We start from the raw sequence: 14,351 nt of genomic DNA, 5'->3' as shown, positions 1-14,351 counted from the left end.
TAACTGGAGGAGGGCTAATTTCAGTGAGTTAAAACAGGACATTGTCCAGGTGGATTGGAATCATAAATTGATAGGCAAAACAGTAATTGAAGAATGGGAGGCCTTCAAGGAGGAGATGGTTCAGGTATAGAGTAGACACAGTCCCATGAGGAGGAAAAGAAGGGTACCCAAAGCTACAGCTCTCTGGATGACCAAAGATATCATAATAACATGGTAAGGTCTGCACAGGAAGAGGCTATTTGGCCCATCATGCCTGTGCTGGCTCTTTGAAAGAGCTATCCAATTAGTCACATTCCCCATAGCCCCTGTAATTTTTTTCCCTTCAAGTATTTATCCAATTCTCTTTTGAAAGTTACTACTGAATCTACTTCCTCCACCCTTTCAGGCAGTGCATTCCAAATCGTTACATAAAAAAATGTTTCCCCATGTTGTTGCTGGCTCTTTTGCCGATCACCTTAAATCTGTGTCCTCTGATTACCAACCCTTCTGCCACTGCCTTTAATATAGAGATTAAAATGAAACAGAGAAAAGGAGACTTATGGACAATGTAAAGTTCATAATACAGTAGAGAACCAGGTTGATTACAGAAAGTACAGAGGAGATCTAAAAAAGGGAAAGAGGGGCAAAAAGAGAGTATGAGAATAGATTAGCAGCTAACATAAAAGGGAATCCAAAAATCTTTTATAAACATATAAATAGTAAAAAAAGTAGTCAAAGGAAGGGTGGGGCCAATTAGGAACAAAAAAGGAGATCTTATTGTGGAGGCAGAGGTTCTGGTTGAGGTTCTAAATGAATACTTCGCATCGGTCTTCACTAGAGAAGAGAATGCTACCAATGTAGCAGTAAAGGAGGAGGAAGTAGCAATATTGAATAGGATAAAAATAGATACAGTGGCAGCATGGATACAAAATTGGCTAAGGGACAGAAAGCAGAGTGTAGTGGTGAACGGTTGTTTTTCAGACTGGAGGGATGTATACAATGGTGCTCCCCAGTGGTCAATATTATGACCAATGCTCTTTTTGATAATTATTAATAACCTGGACTTGCATTTAGAGGGTATAATTTCAAAGTTTGCAAATGACACAAAACGCGGAACTGTAGTGAACAGTGAGGAGGATAGTAATAGACTTCAGCAGGACATAGACAGACTGGTGAAATGGGCAAACGTATGGCAGATGAAATTTAAGGCAGGGAAGTGTGAAGTGATACATTTTGATAGGAAGAATGAGGAGAGGCAATATAAACTAAATTGTACAATTTTAAAGGGGGGTGCAGGATCAGAGAGACCTGGGGGTGTATGTACACAAATCTTTGAAGATGGCAGGACAAGTTGAGAAAGCTATCAAAAAAGCATATGGGTTTCTGGGCTTTATTAATAGAGGCATAGAGCACAAAAGCAAGGAAGTTACGCTTACCCTTTATAAAACACTGGTTAGGCCACAGCTGGAATATTGTGTTCAATTCTGGGCATCACACATTAGGAAGGATGCAAGGCCTTAGAGAGGGTGCAGAAGAGATTAACTGAATGGTACCAGGGATGAGGGACTTTAGTAATGTGGAGAGACTGGAGAAGCTGGAGTTGTTCTCCTTACAGCAGAGAAGGTTAAGAGGAGATTTGATAGAGGTGTTCAAAATCATGAAGGGTTTTGATAGAGTAAATAAGGAGAAGCTGTTTCCAGTGGCAGAAGCGTCGGTAACCAGAGGACACAGATTTAAGGTGATTGGCAAAAGAACCAGAGGCGACGTGAGGAAACTTTTTTTTTTATGCGAGTTATGATTTGGAATACACTGCCTGAAAGGGTGGTGGAAGCAGATTCAATAATAACTTTCAAAAGGGAATTGGATAAATACTTGAAGGGAAAATATTTACAGGGCTATGGGGAAAAAGAGCAGTGGAGTGGGAATAACTGGATAGCTCTTTCAAAGAGACAGCGCAAGCACAATGGACTGATTGACCTCCTTCTGTGCTGTGTCATACTACTATAAAAACATTGGCTAGGCAACAGCTGGAGTATTGCTTGCAGTTCTGGGCACTCCATTAAATGAAGGATATTAGAGCCATAGAATTGTACCACACAGCAGGAGGCCATTCGGGCCATCGTGCCTGTGCCGGCTGTTTGAAAAGGAGCTATCCAATTAGTCCCATCACCCCCACTCTTTCCCCATAGCATTGCAAATTTTTCTTTTCAGGTATTTATCCAATTCCTTTTTGAAAGTTACTAGTGAATCTGCTTCCACCACCTTTTCAGGCAGTGCATTCCAGTTCATAACAACTCGCTGCGTAAAAAAAAATTCTACTTAACTCCCCTCTGGTTCTTTTGCCAATGACCTTAAATCTGTCTCCTCTGGTTACCGACCCTCTTGCCAGTAGAAACAGTTTCTCCCTATCTACTCTTATCAAAACTCCATATAATTTTGAACACCATGGGAAGGATACAGTGAAGATTCACTCGAATGATATTACTGAGAGGTTGTAATTTCAAAGGAAAACCCAAAATAAGGTTAAGCGGAATCAAAGAGAGGTTTTCAAATTTCTGAAAGGTTTTGAGAGGGTAAATAGTGAAAGATTGGCTCCACTGGATGGCAAATTAACAAAAGGGCATAAACTCAGGATCATCACTAGAAGAAAAAGATATTTGAATAAATCTTTCACACAGGGTTTTTTAAAAAAAAGGCTAACAAAAAGGAAAGAAAAAAAGTAAAAATTAAAAAGTTAGCAGCGGCACAAGCACAATGGCCCCTTTTGTGATTTAGTGTCTATGGTTGAATACAGGAAGAATTTGAGTGTTTTATATCAACATTGTCAATTTCAGACAACAGCTATCTTAGCAGGGTTGACAACTGGAATTTTGCTAAAGTGTAACGGTGGGTAGCACTACCCTGCATTGGCTGTGAATTCTCGGTGGCCACCAGGACGCAGTGTACATTTCTTCTCGCGGATACTTCAATGCGCATAAAGTACAGGGGAAGATTTTTTAAAAATGTACTAAACCTCTTTCCTGGTAAATAAAGCTTGAAAAGAGCAGAACTTGAAACAGACAGCAGAAGTGCAGAGCTGCAGCTTGCACACAAAATAAAGAGCAGGAAAGAAGCTGAAATTCAAAGAGGTCTTCAAGGGGACGGGACTGCAAGCCAAATCTAAAGTGTAGAGAAATTATGAAGCTCTAAGAAAATCTGGAAGTGAGCCGCATTTAAAGCATGTCAGGCTACCCATAATATTCACTATAATGTATCTGGTTTGATGAGCTTTAAATGCTTGGTAACAACACTGTTTAATTATGTTGAAGGTTAAAAGAAAGTCAATACTCAAACTGTAAACTGTACCATTGCTATCACTAGGTTTATTTACTGTATTGACACCAGTACACTATAAAAAAATCATTTAATTCATCACCTCGAAGTATTTCCATCATTACCGCCTTACTTCATTCAATTGTTATATAACTCAAAATGCTCTCTCCAGAAACAACACAAGTTTAGAGGGACAAAATCTATTAATTGTACTGCTGGGTGTTTTTCACATTTCAAATGTACATGGAACAAAATTTTCACAAACCCATTGCACTTCAGAGTCTTACTAACAACACTGTGAACCAAACCCAAATAGTAACTGCATCCAATTTACCTGTTAACTGAATGAGTTGCTCACTCCACATTAGCATAGTTGAAGCCTATCAATCAGAATAACTCAATAGCAACCAGTGTACTTTTTTTGTGCTCATCAGTATGAGGGATGTAACTAAGAGAAAACAAAATACTTTTTCCATTTTGGTCCCTAGTTTCAACATAAAGTATCCCTAGATCTAGAGAGTCAGATGCACAGTAAGCCTCCCTCTGCCCTAAGTGTGCCTTGACCACAACCTCACAAGCACCACTTACTCCTCGAGTACAAATTTTTCTAATTCCTACTCCAGCAATTTTTTTCTCCACTTTATGGCTGGGTAAAATTTTCTCCCTTCTCTCGAAGGCTAATGCTAGGGTATAATTCCAGAAGTGCTGCAGCCCTTCTATATCTTGCCTAAGTGGCCATTCTTCCTGCATAAGCCTAGACACATGACTGATAACTATTTGATAATGGGAGGCATCTCAGCTGCATCAGATCTTGTATCTGTCTAATATTGGTACACATGGACTTTCCAGCAGTGATAAATGGACATCAATCAGTAGTGCAAACTCTTCTGATTTTTCTCACTCAGCCCAGAGATGTGAGTTTTGTAGCACTTCACCAGGGGCCAACTGACATCAGCTAACTCATCGTGGACAATTAATCGAACTTGGCACCTTCCTGGTCTGTACAACACAGTGTCACACTATGTGCTGCATTAACTCACTAAGCGGTTAAGAGTGCACATTTAAAAAAAAAATCCTATCAACCAGTGGTGTAATGAAGTTCTGAGTCCTGTTCTTTTCATGGGACTATGACAGCTTAAAGTTCAGTTTCAAATCTCCATTTTAAACTGCTGTTAGTATTTTGGTCCCTCTTTCCAGTCTTAAAGCCTCATCTCTCTTTCCTCACTATTGTTAAAGCTTTGCTAGTCCAAAATAATGAAGCTATCTCTGAAGATAGCTTTGGTACAGGTACATCTCCATCTATATATTAAAGCCCTGTGCATGACATACTCGTCTAGTCCACAAACCTTACCTCCTATTACAACTGTATGTCAATATTTTATAATGGAAAAACCCCACAGGAACACATCAACAGTTTAAAATTGAAAATAATCAGTTAACATTTGTCACACTAGTTACAGTATCCCTGGCCAGTAGGTAGTGTTGTGACATGAGGCTGTAGTTGCAAGCCTCGCACCACAGGTGGCACAGTGACACGAGTCACCGCCCATTTCAGTGGTTTCTTCATGCAAAAATTTCTCCATAGCAGTAAATGAAACATGGCTACAAATGGGTCAGGCTCAACAATTAAATATTCCTGGGTATAAAACTTTCAGAAGGTATGTGAATGAAGAAAGGGTGTTCTAAAGAGTTAATATCATAGCACTAGAGTAGTTCAGAAATAGGAGAGTTCAAACAGGGGGAAATGCGAGGCAGACTAAGATGGGTTTAGAGTGCATGTACATAAATGCACAGAGTGGCAAATAAGGTTGGTGAGCTGCAGGCACAAGGATTGACATGGGATTAGGATATAGTGGCAATAATGCAGACCTGGCTTAAACAAGGGGAGGATTGTACACTTAATATTCCTGGCTACAAGGTATTCAGGAAAGATAGAAGGGAAAACAAGGTGGGGGGTTGGGTGGTGGTGGTAGTATTGATCAAAGGTACTGCTACAGCACTAGAAAGGATGATGTACTTAAGGGTTCAAAGACACAATCTATTTGGTTAGAATGAAGGCATAATAGAGGAGCTATTATGCTGCTAAGTATGTATTATAGGCCACCAAATAGTGGGAAGGGGATAGAGGAGCAAATTTTCAGGAAAATTACAGTAAATTAGAGTAGTGATAATGGGGAACTTCAATTATCCTAATATAGACTGGGAAAATAACAGTGTAAAGGGCAAAGAGGGGGAGGAATTCCTGAAATGTGTACAAGAGAATTTGCTTGATCAGTATGTTTCCAGCCCAAATGAGGAAGGAAACAGTGCTGATTCTAGATCTGGGGAATGAAGTGGGGCAAGTGGAGCATATTTCAGTGGGAAAGCATTTAGGAAACAATGATCATAGTATCATTAGGTTTAGTTATGGAAAAGGACAAGGAAAAAGCAAATGTGAAAATACTCAACTGGAGGAGGGCTAATTTCAGTGAGTTGAAAAGGGATCTGGCCCAGGTGAATTGGAATCATAGATTGGCAGATAAAACAGTAAATGAGCAATGAAATGAGCCTTCAAAGAGGAGACAGCTCGGGTACAGACTAGACAAATTTCCATGAGGGGGAAAGGAAAGGCATCCAAAGCTAGAGCTCCCTGGATGACTAAAGATGTAGAGATTAAAATGAAACAGAAAAAGGATGCTTATGATAAATAACGGATTCATAATTCAGTAGAGAACCAAGCTGAATACAAAAAGTACAGGGAAGAACTGAAAAAAGGAAATAAGAAAGGCAGAGAGTATGAGAATAGATTAGCAGCCAACATAAAAGGGAACCCAAAAATCTTTTATAAACACATAAATAGTAAAAGAGGAAGGGTTGTCAAAGGAACGATGGGGCTGATTAGGGATCAAAAAGGATCCTTTGGAGGCAGTGGGCATGGTTGAGGTACTAAATGAATACTTTGCATCTGTCTCACTAAAGAAGAGGATGCTGCCAATGTCACAGTAAAGGAGGAGGTAGTAGAGAAATTGGATAGAATCAAAATAGATAAAAAGGAGGTACTTAAAAGGTTGGCAGCACTCAAAGTAGAAAAGTCACCCGATCCAGGTTGAATACATCCTAGGATGCTGAGGGAAGTAAGGGTGGAAATTGCAGAGGCTCTGGCCACCATCTTTTCGAATCCTCCTTAGATATGGGAGCGATGCCAGAGGACTGCAAATGTCACACTCCTGTTCAAAAAAGCGGAGGGGGATAAACCCGGCAATTACAGCCAGTCAGTCTAATGTTGGTGGTGAGGAAGCTTTTAGAGGCATTAATCCAGGAAAAAATTAATTGGCACTTGGAAAAATATGGGTTAATAAATGAAAGTCAGCACAGATTTATTAGAGGCAAGTCATGTTTGACTAACTTGATTGAGTTCTTTAATGAAGTAATGAGGGGTTTGTTGAGGGTAGTGCGGTTGTGTATATCAAACTCCTTTTAAAAGTCCATAAAGTACCACATAATAGACTTGTTAGCAATATTAAAGCCCATAGGATTAAAGGGCCAATTGCTGTGTGGATACAAAATTGGCTAAGGGACAGAAAGCAGAGTAGTGTTGAATGGTTGTTTTTCAGACTGGAGGAAAGTGTACAGTGGTGTCTACCAAGGGTTGGTGTTGGGACCATTGCTCTTTTTGATATGTATTAGTGACCTGGATATACAGGGCGTAACTTCAAAGTCTGCCGATGACACGAAACTCAGAAATGTAGTAAACAGTGAGGAGGCTAGTAACAGACTTCAGGAGGATATGGACAGACTGGTGAAATGGCAGATGAAATTTAACGCAGAGAAATATGAAGTGATTCATTTTGGTAGGAAGAATGAGCAGAGGCAATATAAATTAAATGGCACAATTTTTAAGAGGGTGCAGGTGGCAGGGCAAGTCAAGAAGGCTGTTAAAAAGGCATACGGGATCCGTGGCTTTATAAATAGAGGCATGGAGTACAAAGCAAGGAAGTTATGCTAAACTTTCGTAAAACACTGGTTAGGCCCCAGCTGAAGTATTGTGTCCAATTCTGGGCGCCACACTTTAGGAAGAATGTCAAGGCCTTACAGAGGGTGCAGAGGAGATTTGCTAGAATGGTTCCAAGGATGAGGGACTTCAGTTACGTGGAGAAACTAGAGAATCTGGTGGTGCTCTCCTTAGAACAGAGAAGGTTAAGGGGAGATATGATAGAAGTGTTTTGATAGAATAAATAAGGAGAAACTGTTGCCGGTGGCAGAAAGGTCAGTAACCAGAGGGCACAGATTTAAGGTAATTGGAAAAAGAACCAGAAGTGACATGAGGAAAAATATTTTTACGCCATAAGTTATGATCTGGAATAGGTGGTGGAAGCAGATTCAATAGTAACTTTCAAAAGGGAATTAGATAAATACTTGAAGTGAAAAAATTTGCAGAGCTATGGGGAAAGAGCAGGAGTGGGACTATTTGGATAGCTCTTTCAAACGAGCCAGCACAGGCACAATGGGCCGTATGGCCTCCTTCTGTGCTGTATCATTCTATGATTCTAAAGCTCCAGGATATAAATTGACAGTGGTCCAAACAGAAACACTTTTGATTGAGTTCAAGCATAGCAAAGGATCAGCCATACTACTGGGACTATATTATAGAACTCCAAACATAAAGGAAATTTGGGATGAAATTTGCAGATGAATTAGAGGCATTTATTCAATTTTAATTACCCAAAAATAGACTGGGATAGGGCAAATGTTTGTGATGAAAAAGGGAATTTTTTTTTTGCAGTGTGTTCTGAACTGTTTCTCAGTCAATATGTTGCTAGTCCAACAAGGAAGGAGCTGCTACTTGGCCTGGTTCTCGGTCATGACTTGGAGTGACTAGGTAACCTAAAAGTAGGAGAACATTTAGGAACGAATGACCGTAATATAATTAGGTTTAAATTAAGAATAAAAGAGGTGAAAGAAAAGTTGAGAGCAGCATTACTTGACTGGAAATAAAACATAAGAAATAGGAGCAGGAGTAGGCCATTCGGCCGCTCGAGCCTGCTCCACCATTCAACAAGATCATGGCTCATCTTATCTACTCAACACCATTTTCCTGCACTATCCCCATATCCCTTGATGCCTTTATTGGGCTCGATTTTCGCACCCGCGACATGCGCGCGCAGCCCATGCATGTGGGACTCCCGCCGGCTGGTGCCACTTAAAGTACTTAAACAGGTACTTCAGGTCGTTTACAGACCTGATATTTTAGGAGGGATGGGATTTTGAAATGGACTGAGACTGTTTCCCGTACTGGGGGAAACACTCCCAGTTCAAATGGACGTATTGCAGCCATCAGCCTGTGGCAGCTGCAAAGGTCCATTTGACAGGTTGGGGGGAAGAGGAGTGGGAGAGACCATCACTCATTGCAGGAGGCCACTCTGTCACTTTGGACAAAGTTTGGCCTCCACCACCCTCCTCCGAACAATCAAATGCACCAACTTGCACACTTACCCCGGTGTCCAGACACATTTACCTACCTTGTGGACCCCTTCAAACTTCCAGATGGGGGCCGCCGTAGCTGCAGTCATGACCTCCACAGAGGGCGAACAGCATCACCAGCCTCGCTGTCCACCTCTGACACGTGGAGCTTCACAACACAGTGCTGTGACACATCCACCTGCACAGCAGGAGGGAGGGCAACTGCAGAGAGAGATGCGTCGCAGAGGGCACTACCCTCGCCACAGGGTCTATAGACTGAGGCTCAGCTTCCTGGACCTCTCTGAGCAGCAGTGCACATGAAGGCTCAGAGTCACTCGACATGTAGTCGTGGACATCTGCAGCCTCCTTCATGCCGAGCTGCTCCCGGCTGGCCCGAGCACCATCTTCTTACCTGTCGCGGTCAAAGTCACCACTGCCCTCAACAACTTCTCCTCCGCATCCTTCCAGGGTGCCACCAGGGACATCGCCAACGTCTCTCAGTCGTCTGCACAAAAGAGCCCTGCAAATTCACCTACACCCACAGTGACACAATGGGTGGCATAAAGTGTGCGTGTTCATGGTGAACCCCATGCAAGGGACCTATTCCACAAGCCAGTCAAGAATGGGCAAGACATGGCAGTATTGGTGATAATAAGATTTATTGTGCATGTGAAATAAAACAAAGATAAATAAAAAACATGACAAATTGTCAGACACCCTTGTGCATTCCCTTTGTGCTCACAAAACCTTCGCCTTGCGTTTCCGGGAACCCCTATATGGTGCTACCCCTGTGGCTTCAGCAGAGGTAGTGGCAGGTTGCTCTTGTCCATGCCCTGACCGATGAGATGCTTTGGGCTGACGCCCTCTGGGTTTGGGTGCCCGTGAGGACCCCTCCAAGGACTGCTCCACCTGCACGTGTGCAGGGGCAGACTCGGCCACCTGAAGAGGGGGGCAACGGGTGAGATGTGGGAGCGCTTTGAGTGGCGTCCCCACTTCCATGTCCCCTTTCACCATCATCCCTCTCGTGGCCCAGGCCCACATCACTTCTTCCACCCTGCTGGACGGCAGTTTGGAGGACTTGTGTGAGGCCTTGGAAGGCCACTTGTAAAGTATGTCAGCCTGTTCAAGGCGGCAGAATGTTGCTCACCCTGAATCCGAACAGCCATTGTCAGGGCCTGAATGGACTCATTGTTGAGCCGTGCTTGACGCTCAAGGGAGGCCAGCCTTTCCTCCATCGCAGACATTCCCACACTTACCCGCGACACTATCCAGAGATGCCTTCACGTCCCTGCGACACTATCCAGGGATGCCTTCACGTCCCTGCGACACTATCCAGGGATGCCTTCACGTCCCTGCGACACTATCCAGGGATGCCTTCACGTCCCTGCGACACTATCCAGGGATGCCCTCCTGTACCTGTGCCACCATTCCCCTCATGCAGGAGTTGGACTGCTCCATCCTCTGCGCGACTGTGGAGAGTGCGCGTGGCAACTGTTCCAGCGCCTCGGCAATGTGCTTCTGCCCCTCGACGACTCTCCTTTTCACGGCTGGCCCCCAGGGTTCAGCATCTGTGTCCAGCTGAGCAGAGCATGGAGAAGAATGCTCCCACCGACGCGGACTCTCCACGGCTGCCCCCGCCATCAGGGTCTGCTCGTGCTCACGTGTGCGTGGTGACTCACCATGTGCAAGCCCAACTAAGTGAGGACGGGGACCCACCGAGGTGTACGTATCTGCGCTGGTGGATGCATGGCTCGGATGTGATGATGGACCCTCAGAGGCCGGCAGGTCCTCTGAGAAATCGCCCTCCGCGGTCACGGCGCTCGCAGATGGCCCTGCAAGAGAACAGAAAGCAATATTAGGCATGTGGACAGACGTTGAGGTGCTGCAGATGCCAAGATCATTCGCTATCATGAGTGCCGAGTGTTAGCTTTCTGTCATCGGCCACTTGTGCAATCCCAGCCTCGGCATCCGCCACGGACAGGCACGCCAGCGTGTGGCTGGTGTCCAATGCCTGCTGCTCCGCGTCCGTTAGGACCACCTGGTGTGGCGGGCCCCCTCCGGTCCGTGCCCTCTCCCGGGTGTTCTGGCATCTCTTCTCCTATCAAGGCAAAACACAGAGGATTGAGTGATGGTTGCATGGTGAGCCGCTGCATGCATTGGTGTGGGTGGGGTTGAGCGTGAGGGAGATGCATGGGAGGGTGCGTGTGCAACATAGCTATGATATTGTATGAGGATTGGGTTGTGTGGTAGTGTTCGAATGGGGACAGCGGCGGTGAGTACGTGCAGGCAAGGTGAGGATGATAGTTGAGTGGATGTGAGGAGTGATGCGAGAGCATTGTGGTGGCAGTGCAGAAGGGGTTGTGTGGTGGTGGAGGTGATGTGGAAGACGGAGTGTGGGAGAATGCGTAAGTATACTCACTTTGCCTGATCTGGTTAGGTCATTAAATCTCTTCCTGCACTGGACCCAGGTTCGTGGCACATTGCCGCAGCTGGTGACCTCCTCCAGCCAGGCCTTCTTCATGGTGGAGGGAGGGCACTTCCTCCCATCAGACGGGAAAAAGATTTCCCTCCTCCTCCTCACCCCATCCAGCAGCAGCTGGAATGAGGAGTCTGAAAATCTTGGGGCAGCCTTCCCTCTGGCCTGCTCCATGGTTCAGCATTGGTTGTTTGCTGCAGGAGGAGCATTGGTGGACTGCCCCTTTAAATAGGGCTCCTCCAGCTGACTGACCTTACTGCGCATGCGCAGTCCACCTGCCGCACAGCTTACCAGCGGGAAACCCGGAAGCAAAGGTAAGTGGCTCCAATTAGCCTGTAATTGCGTGCGGAGCACACTGATTTCACCGGGCGCGTTACTCACGCGCCCAATCGACCCCCCACTGAGAACCCGCCGCCCTGCTAATATCTAGCCCATTATCTAGAAATCTATCGATCTCTGTTTTAAATGTAGTCAATGTCTGAGCCTCCACAGCCATCTGGGGTAGAGAATTCTGAAGATTCACCACCCTGAGTGAAGAAATTTCTCCTCATCTTAGTCCTAAATGGCCTACCCCTTATTGAGACTGTGACACCTGGTTCTAGACTCCCCAGCCAGGGGGAACATCCTCCCTACATCTACCCGGTCGAGCCCTGTAAGAATTTTGTACGTTTCAATGAGATCACCTCTCATTCTTCTAAACTCTAGAGAATACAGGCCTAGTCTACTCAATCTCTCCTCATAAGACAATCCCGCCATCCCAGGAATCCATCTGGTGAACCTTCGTTGCACTCCCTCTATGGCAACTTTATCCTTTCTTAGGTAAGGAGACCAAAATTATACACAATACTCCAGGTGTGGTCTCACCAAAGCCCTATATAATTGCAGTAAGACATCTTTACTCCTGTACTCAAATCCTCTTGTAATAAAGGCCAACATACCATTTGCCTTCCTAATTGCTTGCTGCACCTGCACGTTAGCTTTCAGTGACTCATGTACATGGACACCCAGGTCCCTTTGAACATCAACTTTTCCCAATCTCTCACCATTTAAAAAACTCTGCATTTCTGTTTTTCCTACCAAAGTGGATAACTTCACATTTATCCACATTATATTCCATTTGCCATATTCTTGCCCACTCACTTAGCCTGTCTACATCCCCTTGAAGCCCCTTTGCATCCTCCTCACAACCCCATCTAGTTTTGTGTCATCAGCCAACTTCGAAATATTACATTTGGTCCCCTCATCCAAATCATTGATATAGATTGTGAATAGCTGGGGCCCAAGCACCGATCCCTGCGGTACCCCACTAGTCACAGTCTGCCAACCTGAAAAAGACCCGTTTAGTCCTACTCTCTTTTCTGTTTGTTAACCAGTTCTCAATCCATGCCAGTATATTACCCCCAATTCCACGTGCTCGAACTTTGTTCACCAACCTCCTGTGTGGGACCTTATCAAAAGCCTTCTGAAAATCCAAATACACCACATCCACTGGTTTCCCCTTTATCTAGCCTAGTAGTTGCATCTTCAAAGAACTCCAATAGTTTTGTCAAACATGATTTCCCTTTCATAAATCCATGTTGACTCTGCCAAATCCTATTATTATTTTCTAAGTGTCCTGTTATCACATCCTTTATAATAGATTTTAGCATTTTCCCTACTACTGATGTCAGGCTAACAGGTCTGTAGTTCCCTGTTTTCTCTCTCCTTAAATAGTGGGGTTACATTTGCTATCCTCCAATCTGCAGGAACCGTTCCAAAATCTATAGAATTTTGGAAGATGACAACCAATACATCCACTATCTCTATAGCCAGCTCTTTCAAAACCCTAGGATGTAGATCATCAGGTCCTTGGGCTTTATCGCCTTTCATGCCCATTAATTTCTCTAGTACTATTTTTTTTAAAAACCAATATTAATTTCTTTCAGTTCCTCATTCTCACCAGACCCTTGGTTCTCTAATATTTTTGGGAGTGTTTTTTTGTGTCTTCTTTCTTGAAGACAGACACAAAGTATATTGAGATAAAAAAGGACCTTCACCTGATTATATGCAAGAAAAAAAAACTGGCAAATAGATCAGCAATAGGAAATATTTACACAGGAGATAGAAGAGTCAAGTCAAATACATTACAGTAAGGAAAAGGGGATTGTGCTGAAGGCTGGGGATCCCTGGATGAATAGGGAGATTAGATCAAATTAGAAACTAAAATCATTTAGGGCTTACAGGGGAGATAATAAAAATGAAAGTCAGGACAAATATAAAGAATACATAGTAAAGTTACAAAAACTAAGAGGGAATACGATTCCATGGCACTATTTGAAGAACAGGGACGCTATCCATTGAGCTGGCCAACATTTATCCATCAACCAACACCGCTAAAACCGATTACCTGATCTTTTATCTAATTGCTGTTGGTGGGACCTTGTTGTGTGCAAAATGCCTACAATACAACAGTGACTACACTTCAAAAGTACTTTGGGACATCCTGGGGACGTGAAAGGTGTTATATAAATGTAAGTTCTTTTTTTCTTAGACTACAAAAGCAAGAAGCAAATATTGAACTTTAGACCAAGTTTGAGTATTGTGAACTAGGCACCCAATAAAAGGAAGAAAATAAAAGCTATGGAAAAGATGCAGCATAGATTGACTAAGAGATTACCTGTGATATGGGATTATAGTTATGAAGCGATACTGGAGAGTCAACAACGTTAACAGGGTGTCATGATAGAGGTCTACAAGATTATGAAGGGTTATGATAAGTTAAATAGTGTTAGATTGCTTCTATTGGATGGCAAAAGGTACAAATTTAAGATAATCACAACAAGAACTAAAAGGCAAGTTAGAAAAATTATCTGCCACAAACTGTTGGTGAAGCAGAGTTCATAATTTTTTTTAAAAAACGGAAATTGGATAGTTGCTTAAAAAAAAGGATTAAACTGTACAGAGATTAAGCAGAATGGGATTAGACTAGGTGGCTCATATGGAAGAAAACACTAGTGCAGATTTCATGAGTCAAATTGTCCGTTTCCACACGATAACATTCTATGATTCTATCAACATCTGAACACTATAAAAATGTCTTATTCTTTACAACTTATCAAGGTGTGCATCAAAAATTCAAAACAAAGTAGCAGAACTGTATGGTAAA

The 14,351-nt window shown here is 43.5% G+C and overlaps 1 protein-coding gene across 2 annotated transcripts in view; it reads right to left on the bottom strand.

Annotated features, from left to right (window-relative positions):
- rfc5 (replication factor C (activator 1) 5) overlaps nucleotides 1-14,351 on the bottom strand; it is a 42,452-nt gene that overhangs the window by 26,869 nt on the left and 1,232 nt on the right. The window lies entirely within an intron of this gene.

The sequence above is a fragment of the Heptranchias perlo genome, chromosome 25, assembly GCF_035084215.1.
Source record: "Heptranchias perlo isolate sHepPer1 chromosome 25, sHepPer1.hap1, whole genome shotgun sequence".
Lineage (NCBI taxonomy): Eukaryota > Metazoa > Chordata > Chondrichthyes > Hexanchiformes > Hexanchidae > Heptranchias > Heptranchias perlo.
Note: the sequence above shows the minus strand (reverse complement) of the source record. Positions and strands in the feature narration are given on the sequence as shown.